Raw genomic sequence first — 10,872 nt, 5'->3', positions numbered from 1 at the left:
GTGTGGGCAAATCACATTTAACAAAGGCTTTGTATCAGGCAGCACTTAAGTATTATAACACTAGAGCTGGTGATGATTTTCATCAGATCAAAGTTATACTATTAGCTCCAACTGGTAAAGCTGCATATACCATTAAGGGTAACACTCTTCATAGCACTCTGGCCATTCCTGCCAATCAATCGCTGAGAAATTACAAACAGCTTGATTCAAGTAGACTAAACACTTTGAGAAGTCAGTTTGGAGGTGTTAAATTGATTTTTGTTGATGAAATCTCAATGGTAGGAAATGGTATGTTTGCAATACAGCTAAACAATAGGCTTAAAGATATAAAAGGCTGTAGAGAGGATTTTTGAGGTGTGAGCATAATTGCTATTGGTGACTTATTCCAATTAGAACCTGTTATGGATGCTTATATTTTCAGACCTCAAAAATGTAGATTATGCTGTTCTTTCTCCCAGTTTATGGCATAAACACTTTAAAATGTTTGAACTTAATGAAATCATGCGTCAAAGAGACAGCAAATTGTTTGCAGAACTACTTAATAGGTTGCGTGAAGGTAAACACACAGCTGCTGACATTGCAAAACTTAAAGAGAGAGCTATACATGAAGTAATCAACAATCCAATAGATGCACCTCACTTATTTATACAGAATGCGAAAGTAGATGAATTTAATCAAAGGGCTCATAATGCAGCCACAGGAAACAAATTCATAATAAATGCTCAAGATAGTGTTATTGGAGCTATCTCTCCAGAGATAAGAAACAAAATACTAAGAAAAATACCCAATGATCCAAGAAAAACAAAACAGTTAGCCTCAACACTTTGTCTTGCTGAGGGTGAAAGAACAGATCTTGTTATGAATATACGAACTGAAGATGGCATGACAAATGGTGCTGGAAATGTTGTTAAACTAGTTCAGTTACATCAACAAACCAAACCATCTGGTATTGTATGGGTACAATTTGACCACTCAGATGTAGGTCAGAAAACAAAGAATGAAAAAAGACATTTGTATGTACAAGGAATTGAACACACATGGACCCCAGTAAACCCTGTGACTACACAGTTTGCAGTAGGTAGAAACAAAACAGCACAAGTTGTTAGAAAACAATTTCCATTGCGTCCTGCAGCAGCAAAAACAATTCACAGGTCACAAGGTGATACTGAAAGTAGAATTGTTGTGGATTTTAGTACCAGAAATACTATTCCACACATACATTATGTGGGACTCAGTAGAGTGACTGCTATAGAAGGCCTGTATATTTCTGATTTGTGTGAAAGCAAGATTGCTGTTAATCCAGATGTTAAGAAGGAAATAGAGAGATTAAGAACAACTGCAAAACTTAAGCTTTGCATCTCCCCCCTCTATGACATAACATCTTCCCTTCTTAAACTGTGTTATTTTAATGCAAGGTCTCTTCACAGACACATAGAAGATATACGTGAAGACTTAAATTATTTAATCAATATTAATTATATCAATATTTTCACAGAAACAAGATTTAGTTCTCAAGATAATAATGACATGTATGACATTGCTGGTTTTGTTCTCTTCCGTAATGATAACCTTAATTCCAGTAATGGATCAAGGCCTCATGGTGGTACAGCTGTGTACAGTAAAATCCCATACTTACCTGGCTACCCCTATTGTCACAATATACATGGTGTTGAAATGACAGTAATTAAGTTAGCAAGTCTTGAGGATTGGACAATCATAGGGATATATCGCTCCCCAAACGTGCCTGTAAGACAACTTTGTGAAGCAATAACTGAGGTATTGAATAACATTTCACCAGACAACAATATCATTACTGGAGACTTTAATATAAATTGGCTTGTTGAAACAGACAGAAGACCTTTGTATAATCTACTAGTGAGGGATAAACATTACAAACAGCTCATATCAACTTATACAACTGACAACAACACAATAATTGATCATATGTATACAAATATATCTAACATTGATATACAAGCAGATGTTTTAGAAACATATTTCACAGATCATAAAGCTGTTTGGGCCTCATTTCACAGTGTCCTATAACAAATTATTTTATCATGATGTACATTGTTTTTAAGTTAAGAAAGCAACAAAAAAGACAGCAGTAAATCATTGTGAAAAGAGTTTTTTCCCTTTTTTTCAGAGGAATCTGTAATGAGAAACTTGCAAACCTATTAATAAGGAAATGCTGCTTATTCATCTGGTACCAGAACAGGCCTTTTAAAATTAAGTTTGAAGTCATCTCTCTAAGAGTTGTCCAGTTTAACAGCCATTTACAAAAGAAAAAAATAAACTATATAACACAGTCTTGAAATTTCAAGGCAGCTCCTTTAGCATTTTGGTTAATTTCTAACTGCAACCTTTATTGACAACCCTGCATTAAACAAATTTCCACAGGTAAGTCTGCAACCCCTTCCCCACCCCCCCTTCCCCTCAACCTTTCTTTTTTTTTTTCGCCCTACCTTCCATTTGCAATCTTACAGTGACAAATTAAGAGCCATTTTCCGAGAAAATCGAAAATCGCATGACACTCGTGGAAAAAGGGAATTTTTTTTCCTCTCGCCAAAACATCCCTTTTAGTAACCTTATTAAAGAAAAAATAATTTTGGGTTCAAGCGATTCATTGTACGGGAGAAATTACAAAAAGTTTGAAAAATCGATTTTTTGCTGGTTTTTCGTACTCAAAAGAACAAAATCCGACCGCAACTTCGAGAAAACGGTGAACGCATAAGAAACAATCCCTAACATCGAAACTTCAGCCGAGTATTATTTCGTACTTACTCTTTAATTTCCTGAAAGAAATTTGAAGAAAGAAGTTTTTAGCATTTACAATCGACAAGTTTAAAAAGGTTAAATATGTATCCCTGGAAATGTTAATAAATGAAGGCGAACTTTAACTGTTGTAAAAGGCCACTGGTATATGCCGCTTCCTAATAAAACCCATATAGAATAAAACCTTGGCTATTGAACTAACTTACTGGAAAGTTTAAGCTCTGGAAATCCAATATAGTCCTCACACTAAAGTAAGCAATTTGAGTATCTGAGTAAATAAAATTTATGCAAATTAGACGGCCCGCTGAATGAATTCATATTTTTAACGCAAAGTTTTGTTGAACGAACAACTTACCATGGCTTGTTACGATAGAAGTCAAATCCATCTCTCAATCTGTTTGTTCTGTGAAGTGGCAACTCATCCATACCTGATTTTGACCAAAATGTGTCAAGCAACTTCAGCGCTTGAGCTATCTAAACACTTCCCACGCAGCGCTTATTACGCATTATCAGACGCTTTAATAATAATGAAACCCGATTATGTTTTGGTCCGAAAATAACATACAATGATGAAAATTAACCACTGCTCAAACCACACAGTTAACAAGGTGAGTATTATTCTTATTGAGCGAACAAATCAGGTACTAGACGGGATAACAAGATCATATGACGTGTAATTTAGCAAACGTGCAGAGATTGGTCACGCTAGCTTGTCGCATATGACGGTACGTGCTATACTTCGTACACAATGTAAACAGACAAAGAAGCAATTGCAGCTGTCCCAATGAAAAAATGTACAAATGTACGTCTGTTTATAGATCATCAGTGTAGAAATATTCGACTCTAGGAACAATAATAATAAAACATTTCCAGGTCAAATGCTCCTGGAATAAAATTTATATATTGTCACGAACTGTTTCGCCACTTACTATTGCACGTGCCTCTACGATATTATTTTTAATTGAATTATTCCCGTCTAGTATTACGAATACCGAAACAGCGTTAGTGGAGTTTGTCTCGTTTGTTGGGAGAGCTTTGTTTTTTGTCATGGCTTCGGCTTGTAGTTTTTCTGGTTTATTACACGACGCCACACCCTGTGGTTTGAGCAGCGATTATCCAGGCCAAGTTGAAGTTCTCGCTTTAAGAAATTGTACAAGGGACATTTCGAGGCACTGCGAGCTGTATGGATTAAAAGCAGATACAGCACTTGACACTGAATGGAAACTGCTGTTAGCAAGAGCAGGTAAATCTTATGTACTGTCTTACCGTCTTACGTAGCGGCTAATAGTGGTGTACATTTCCATCATCTCTTTATCACAGACCTCACGATGGTCATGTTATTCTAAAAAAATCTTCGGGTGCTTTCCATTCAGCCCAAAATTCCGCAAGTTTCGGTTAGAAATCAAATGGAGTGGAACATTTCGATTCGGTCCTACCAGAATATTTGGGAACGCCTTTGAAGCTGGTCCAATTTGACCGGTCAAGTTATTTCGGTCGGTCGAACCGAAAAGTCCCCTTCCATTTGACAAAATTATAGTCCCCAGTACTTGTGTACCGCTCTTTTGTATCCTGCTTGCAAGAACGATAAGCAAACGAGTCATCTCTTTCATCTCTTTAAAAATCGCAGGCTTTTATCCGCGGCGTTAATATTTTGCAAACCTAATATTAACGCTTACGATAGCAAAAAGGTCTTTATTCAACAAGACAACGTCAAACAAGGAGAGCCACAGAAATAGTAGCAACTGTGCTAAAGAGCATCACCCCTGATAATGCTGGTGAACTCTGGCGACGTTTAGCCTCTTCTACGGCTATGAACAAGGCCCTAGGTGTAAGCGAGTTGTCACATTCAGAGCATTTGTATTTAGAGGCCCTAGCAGAAGCGTACGAGAATGCAACCAGCTGGGATACCCGTAGACAAGTGCTTTCGATTATGGCAGGGGTTGGAACTTTCAACGACATTTCCCGTTATATCCCGGGGTTGACAAGATACCGATACTCCATGGCTAATTTTCATCGATCACAGTTTGGCCGAGGCGCTCAAGTTCCACAACAGCCTACCACATGAATACAAGTAGACTTGAGGCAGCTTGACCACCTTCTTGGTTTCATCACGAGCCCGCATCTTGTTCAGGACCTTCCATTTGGGCAAAAACATCTCAAGCTTTCGTCTGGTGAGGTTATTCAAGTACCTAATGTAATCCGTATGATGATACCCGAGCGAGTGATACAACAGTACACTCAGTACTGTTTGGAGATCAACTTCAAACCATTCAGCGAAACTACTATGAGACGGGTACTCTTTGAGTGCAGTGCCTCTGTAAGAAAACTACTGCAGGGCTTAGATTATTTTGCAGCTGAAGGTGCTCGCGCATTTGATGATCTCGTGGCCCTCGTACGCCAAATAGGGGGATTAGGTTCCGGCAAGGAGTGAGAGACTACAGTTGTGAAAGCTCTTATGACAAGCAAGCAGTATTTGAAGGGGGACTATAAGGTAATGTGAATTCTGACTCCAGAAAGACAGCTTGAATAAAACTAAAAGTAAGTACTTATTTTACCTCATCAACAAAATCATTCCGTAAAACAAATATATATTTTGTACTCTTTTTCTTCACTAAATGGTGCACGTGTAACTAGCTTACATAAATTCTCGAGATTAACAATGCGCGCACGAGGATAGTTTTTTTTTTCTAAGGTTAAGGTTAAAAGTTATTCGCCCCCTTACGTTAATAATATATGTTAGATTAAAAATCATTTGATTAACTATTATATTGAAGTATAAGCACAGACAAACAGTAATCTCAGTTTTGTTCTATCAACAGGTTCATGTCACAAGCCCCTCTAACGTAGCAGAACATTGTGTGTTGTTTGCTCTTAGCGACAGTAGTGATGCAGATTACCAGCAACAATGCAGTCACCAACACACTGATCTTTGTGACCGTTGTCAAAGTCTTGAGGAAACTCTGGCAAAGATTTAACGGGTCCATGGCGAGACGACCTTTCCGACTCAGGACGCGAAAGACGAGGCGCTATTTATATTCCAGACAGCCGAGCTGGCCATAATGTCCTGGAAATGCCACATCCTTAGATCAGCTAACCAAGACCAAGCGAGAATAGATGCACTGGAGAAACTTGATGACAACACTGTCTTGATAATTAACGACTGGGCCATGAAGTTCCTGCCACAAAAATACAGAGAGTCCCAAACCGACTGGTTTGGTAAGCGAGGTATCTCCTTAGGTTAGTCTAATGAAAATTCACAATTCTTCCTTTTTAGAATTATTTCATCGCGCAAATATATATTTTTTTATAGTTTGAGTAAAAAGGTGTACGTTTATCGTTTGTTATAGCCTTCAGACGCATGAAAGGCATCCATTTCCCATCCTGGTACGCAGGAGGAGCGGGTGTCTGCCACCCCGTGGGGTTTTGCTTTGTAAAAGACTTAAGCCCCTTAGACCCTTTATAAATTTATAGTCCTTGATTTGTTCTACAAAATTTTTAAAACGAACATTGCAGAATATGGCAGTTCTGAAGAACATGTCCGGTCATAAGATGTAAAAAGCAAATGTTTCATCTGTTCGCGCAGCAAAGTGGACCAAAGGGGCACTCTTCACAGGCTGTGCAGAGTGAAGTATTGAAGTAGGTGAACAGTGCTGTTAATGCATATCTTGTTTCTTTATGTGTTATCTACTTCAGAGCATGGCATTAGTTGGCTTTCATCTGAGTTTTCTTCTGGAGACTTTAAACCCCTTAGCCCAAAACCGACTCAGTCATGATCCCACTGACAATACAAATGAATCGTCATCCGTGTTTACCTGCCCTCAGGATGGGTGTGTTAAGGTCTTTCAAAGGCTGTCTTCTCTCGAAAAACACCTATCTTTAGAGAAATGCACCAAGTCTTTAGAGAAACGGTCTTTGTTAGACCTTGCCAAACTAGACTACAAGTCCAGGTTGGAGGAGGGCACGACCAGTCAAGTTATTTCGTTTGCGTCCTTTAGGGATACAAGAGAGGCTATATCCGGTGAAGTAGAGGTAAAAGAAGGATGGGCGCTAAAGCCGAGCAAAAAAGCATATCGCTTTAACCAAAACCAGAGGGATTATCTAAATGCGAAGTTTACAATTGGTCAAACCAGAGGCAGAAAACTGGACGGTGATATCGTATCACGTGAAATGAGACGTGCACAAGGACCTGATGGTGTTCGTTTGTTCAAAGTATCCGAGTTTCTTACCCCGCAGCAGTGCACTTCATATTTCTCACGTCTTGTAGCAAAGGTCCGACGGCAAACATCCGACGATGCTGAAATCCAAGCTGTAGTAGAAGAGGAAAACTTTACCATGGCAAGAGAAACAATCCTATCCATCACGCTACAGCACCCCATCACTTACGATCAGTACGATATCTGTGCCATGGCCAAGGGAGGATCTCTGGAGCGACTTAAACTTGGAATGCTTCAAAACATTTGTCAGTAACTAGAATTAGAAGTACCTCCCAAGCCTGTTCGCCGCAAAGCGCTCTACGTTGACCTGCTGAAAAAAGCCGTCATTAATTGCACTTGCCAGCTCCGTGGGAAAAATATGTAGAAACAGAAAGTACTACCCAGCTCACAGACGTTTTTCTGTTTTGGAAATTTGGTGCGCGCACAAGATAAGCGATTGCTCGTGAGAGAGGGCGGAACGCGCTTTTTTTTTTATATGTGCACTCGACGATATCTAAAAATGAAGAGAGTCTGTGAACAGGCTAGTAAAGTACACAAATTGTAGAGTTTTGCCTAAACGGTGTTCTCACTTCTCCTCAGAGGCTTGCTTCCAGGAGTGAATCATTCACCATTTGTTCTCGCCGGAATAACTAAGTCAAGAAAAATCTATTTTGTTCATTGTTTTGCTTCCTTTACTTATTTTTGAAGTTTGTTTATGTTTAAAAGAGCGTTCCTTTTCGGAAAGTGAGATCATTTCTCGTTTGTCAGGATGAGTCCTTGTTACAAATCAGTCAGTTACCTTTCAGCTCGTGACTATTTGCACGTTATAAATGTCTCTTCCCGCTCTGACAAATCAATGACACCTTATCTTATAAATGTGAAGAGGTATTTTAGCCTGCATAACAGCCGCTTTATGAGCCAAGCGAGGCGAACGCGGCATTTGCTCGGAGCACGAAACGAGTGCGAAGCGCGAGACGAGGGATGGAGAAAAATAAAGCTTTATTTTTCTCCTCCCCTCGTCGCTTCTCGCGCTTTGTGCAAAATGCCAGTTTCGCCTCGCTTGGCTCATAAAGCGCCTTTTATGCAGGCTGGAGGTATTTCTGCAAGTTCTTTGAGTTAACCAAAGATAACTTTGTTTATCTTCGCTAAACAACACTTCTAGAGGTCTCAGAGAAAGCGTTACGCGCGAGAATGTGGAATTTTATAACACTCCACATCGCGTATTCAGCCCTGCGGAGTGGTTCTCTTTTTCTCGCGCTCGCGGCGTGAATTGGTCATAGTTAACTCAAAGATTATTATTAACCTCAATAGGCTTTTCAACAATTTTGAAGAGGTCTGGAAGGTTTTAAGGATGCGATAAGCACACGCAAGTTTGAAGTTGTGTTGTGGACAAGCTTATGCTTTTTTTTTTCTTTTTTTGCTGTAGGGATTATTGCAAGGTGGGAAATTCGGGAATAACGAACTTATTAAGGAAACATTTGTGTTTGAAATATTTTGGGAAATATTATACCACTCTGAATCAAAAACTGTGATGAATGTCTTTCACAGCCGGTCAGCATATGCATGTGTCCAGACCAATACAAATATATAAATCAAATAAAGCAAGAAGGTCTGTTCTGTGAAAAGTTTATATATTTTTTTTACCAAAACAAAGGCCGAAAACAGAAGTTATTAAGTATTTCGTGACAGTTTGCTAACGTGACCTTGGCATGTAACCGATTTCCGGGTCAGTAGAGGTCATAAGACCTTGTGGTGGCTTGAAATCTTAACTAAACGAATTCAAAATCGAAGTCAACGGTCTCGAATGCATTTTAATTCTGCTTTTTCCCCCTGAAGAAAACTATTTTAAAATTGTGGTAACCGAGTTTCGTCAAGCGATGACAGCTTCAGTTCGAAGTTGCGATCTCAATGATTTCGCTGGTAGCAAAGTAGCTAAACAAACGTTTTTCAGTCGTCATATAAAAAGTTATTTACGGCTCTTACCAACACAGCTGAAAGCTAGAAATAACATTTTCACTGTAAAAACATATTACAAGCAACAGTAAGTAGTCCTTTTACACTAAACTTTGCATTTAGTATGAATTCATTCAGCAGGCCGTCTAATTTGCATAAAGTTTATTCTCAAATTGCTTGCTCCAGTGTCAGGGCTGTATTTAATTTCCAGAGCTAAAACGTTCCTGTAATTTGCTTCAATAGCCAAGGCTTTATTCTATATGGGTTTTACTAGGAAGCGGCATATACCAGAGGGCTTTTACAACGGTTAAAGTTCGCTTTCATTTTCTAACATTTCAAGAGACACAAATACGACCTTTTTAAACTTGTCGATTGTAAATGTTAAAAACTTCTTTCTTCAAATTTTCTTTTAGGATTTTAAAGATTAAGAACGAAATAATACTCGGCTGAAGTTTCGATGTTAGGGATTGTTTCTTATGCGTTCACCGTTTTCTCGAAGTTGTGGTCGGATTCTGTTGTTTTTAAGCGCGAAAAGACAGCAATAAAACGATTTTTCAAACTATTTGTTATTTCTCCCGTACAATGAATCGCTTGAACCCAAAACTTTTTTTTCTTGAATTAGGTCACTAAAAGGGATGTTTTGGCAAAAGAAAAAAAAATTCAATTTTTTTACGAGTGTCTTGCGATTTTCGATTTTCTCGGAAAATGGCTCTTAAGCATTCTTGATCTCATCAACTGTTTTACCTTGTTTTCTGAAAATAACTAATTCTCAGAAACTTTCACTGTCATTAATTTTGATTGTCCTTTTCCTTTATCAGGGTTTGAGCTAGGATTTGACTATTTGAGTCAATTTGTCCCTTTAGGTTATTTTTGGGGGGACATTTTCCATTTCTGAGGGTCGCCTAAGCATAGGGAAAATTTCAAACTGAACTAAAATTTTAAACATTTAATGAAATAGCAACAAGTTACATTGTAAGGTGGCATGCTTCTTTTTATCTTTCTCTGTAAACATGTATAATAGCAGTATTTCACGATTTCAAAATTCTCCTGTTCTTTATAGCCCACTCTTCAAGGGCTAAAGAAAAATCAAAGTCCACAGAAGGTGGCCCCTCGATGTCTATGGTCATAAGTACATCTAACCTGTTGGCTTTTAGTCTGCTTCTCAATGCATTTTTAATCCTGTTTTGGGCACTGAAGCCTCTCTCACAACAATTTCGGGGGAAAAAGCCGCAATTTTGAACATTTTGTCAAAGTATCCAGAATTGGATGAAACACTACTAAAGTGGTTTTGGGAGAAGAAGAGTCAGGATATGTCTAAAAGTCTTTTATTTTGAATCACAATTTTGTAGTTTAAAAAAACAACGCTTTACTCAGCCGATTTCTGTCAGATCGTGTTGCAATGTTCACACAAGCCGTGGGAATGACTGCTTCTGATTGGTCAGTTTCCGATGTTGTCAAAATGAGACAAAACAAACATCTAAATCTTGCTTCTCCTATCTTTCACAAAAATTGCTGTTAGCGTATTAATTCTGCGGCTAAAACCAAATTGTCTATTGAAAAATTGTGCTGTTTATAGTCGAATTTATGTTGAATTTCAACTCTTGCAATTTTTTTTTTGGGCACAAATACTTCAGTAAAATTTGTCGCAAAAATCACTCGCTTTTTTAGGGGACAAATTGACCCTTGAATCATTTTCGGAGGGGACATTTTAAATTTTATTGCGGGATTGGCGCAATGGCGCAGCCTGGCTCAAACCCTGAAACTTTATTAAAACAGGTAAAGTAGTTTACCACGCACTGCGGACCTATTCCAACACGCAGAGTGCACGCTTGATGGTCATGATTTCTGGCATATATCGAAATCTGCGAATTACAAAGCTGCACCAAACTTACTTGGCCAATCAGAAAACAGTATTTTCGACCCTCCAAATGAGTATAAAAATGACGAACAC

This window comes from Pocillopora verrucosa, chromosome 7 (assembly GCF_036669915.1).
Source record: "Pocillopora verrucosa isolate sample1 chromosome 7, ASM3666991v2, whole genome shotgun sequence".
NCBI lineage: Eukaryota > Metazoa > Cnidaria > Anthozoa > Scleractinia > Pocilloporidae > Pocillopora > Pocillopora verrucosa.
This window is presented reverse-complemented; position numbering follows the sequence as displayed.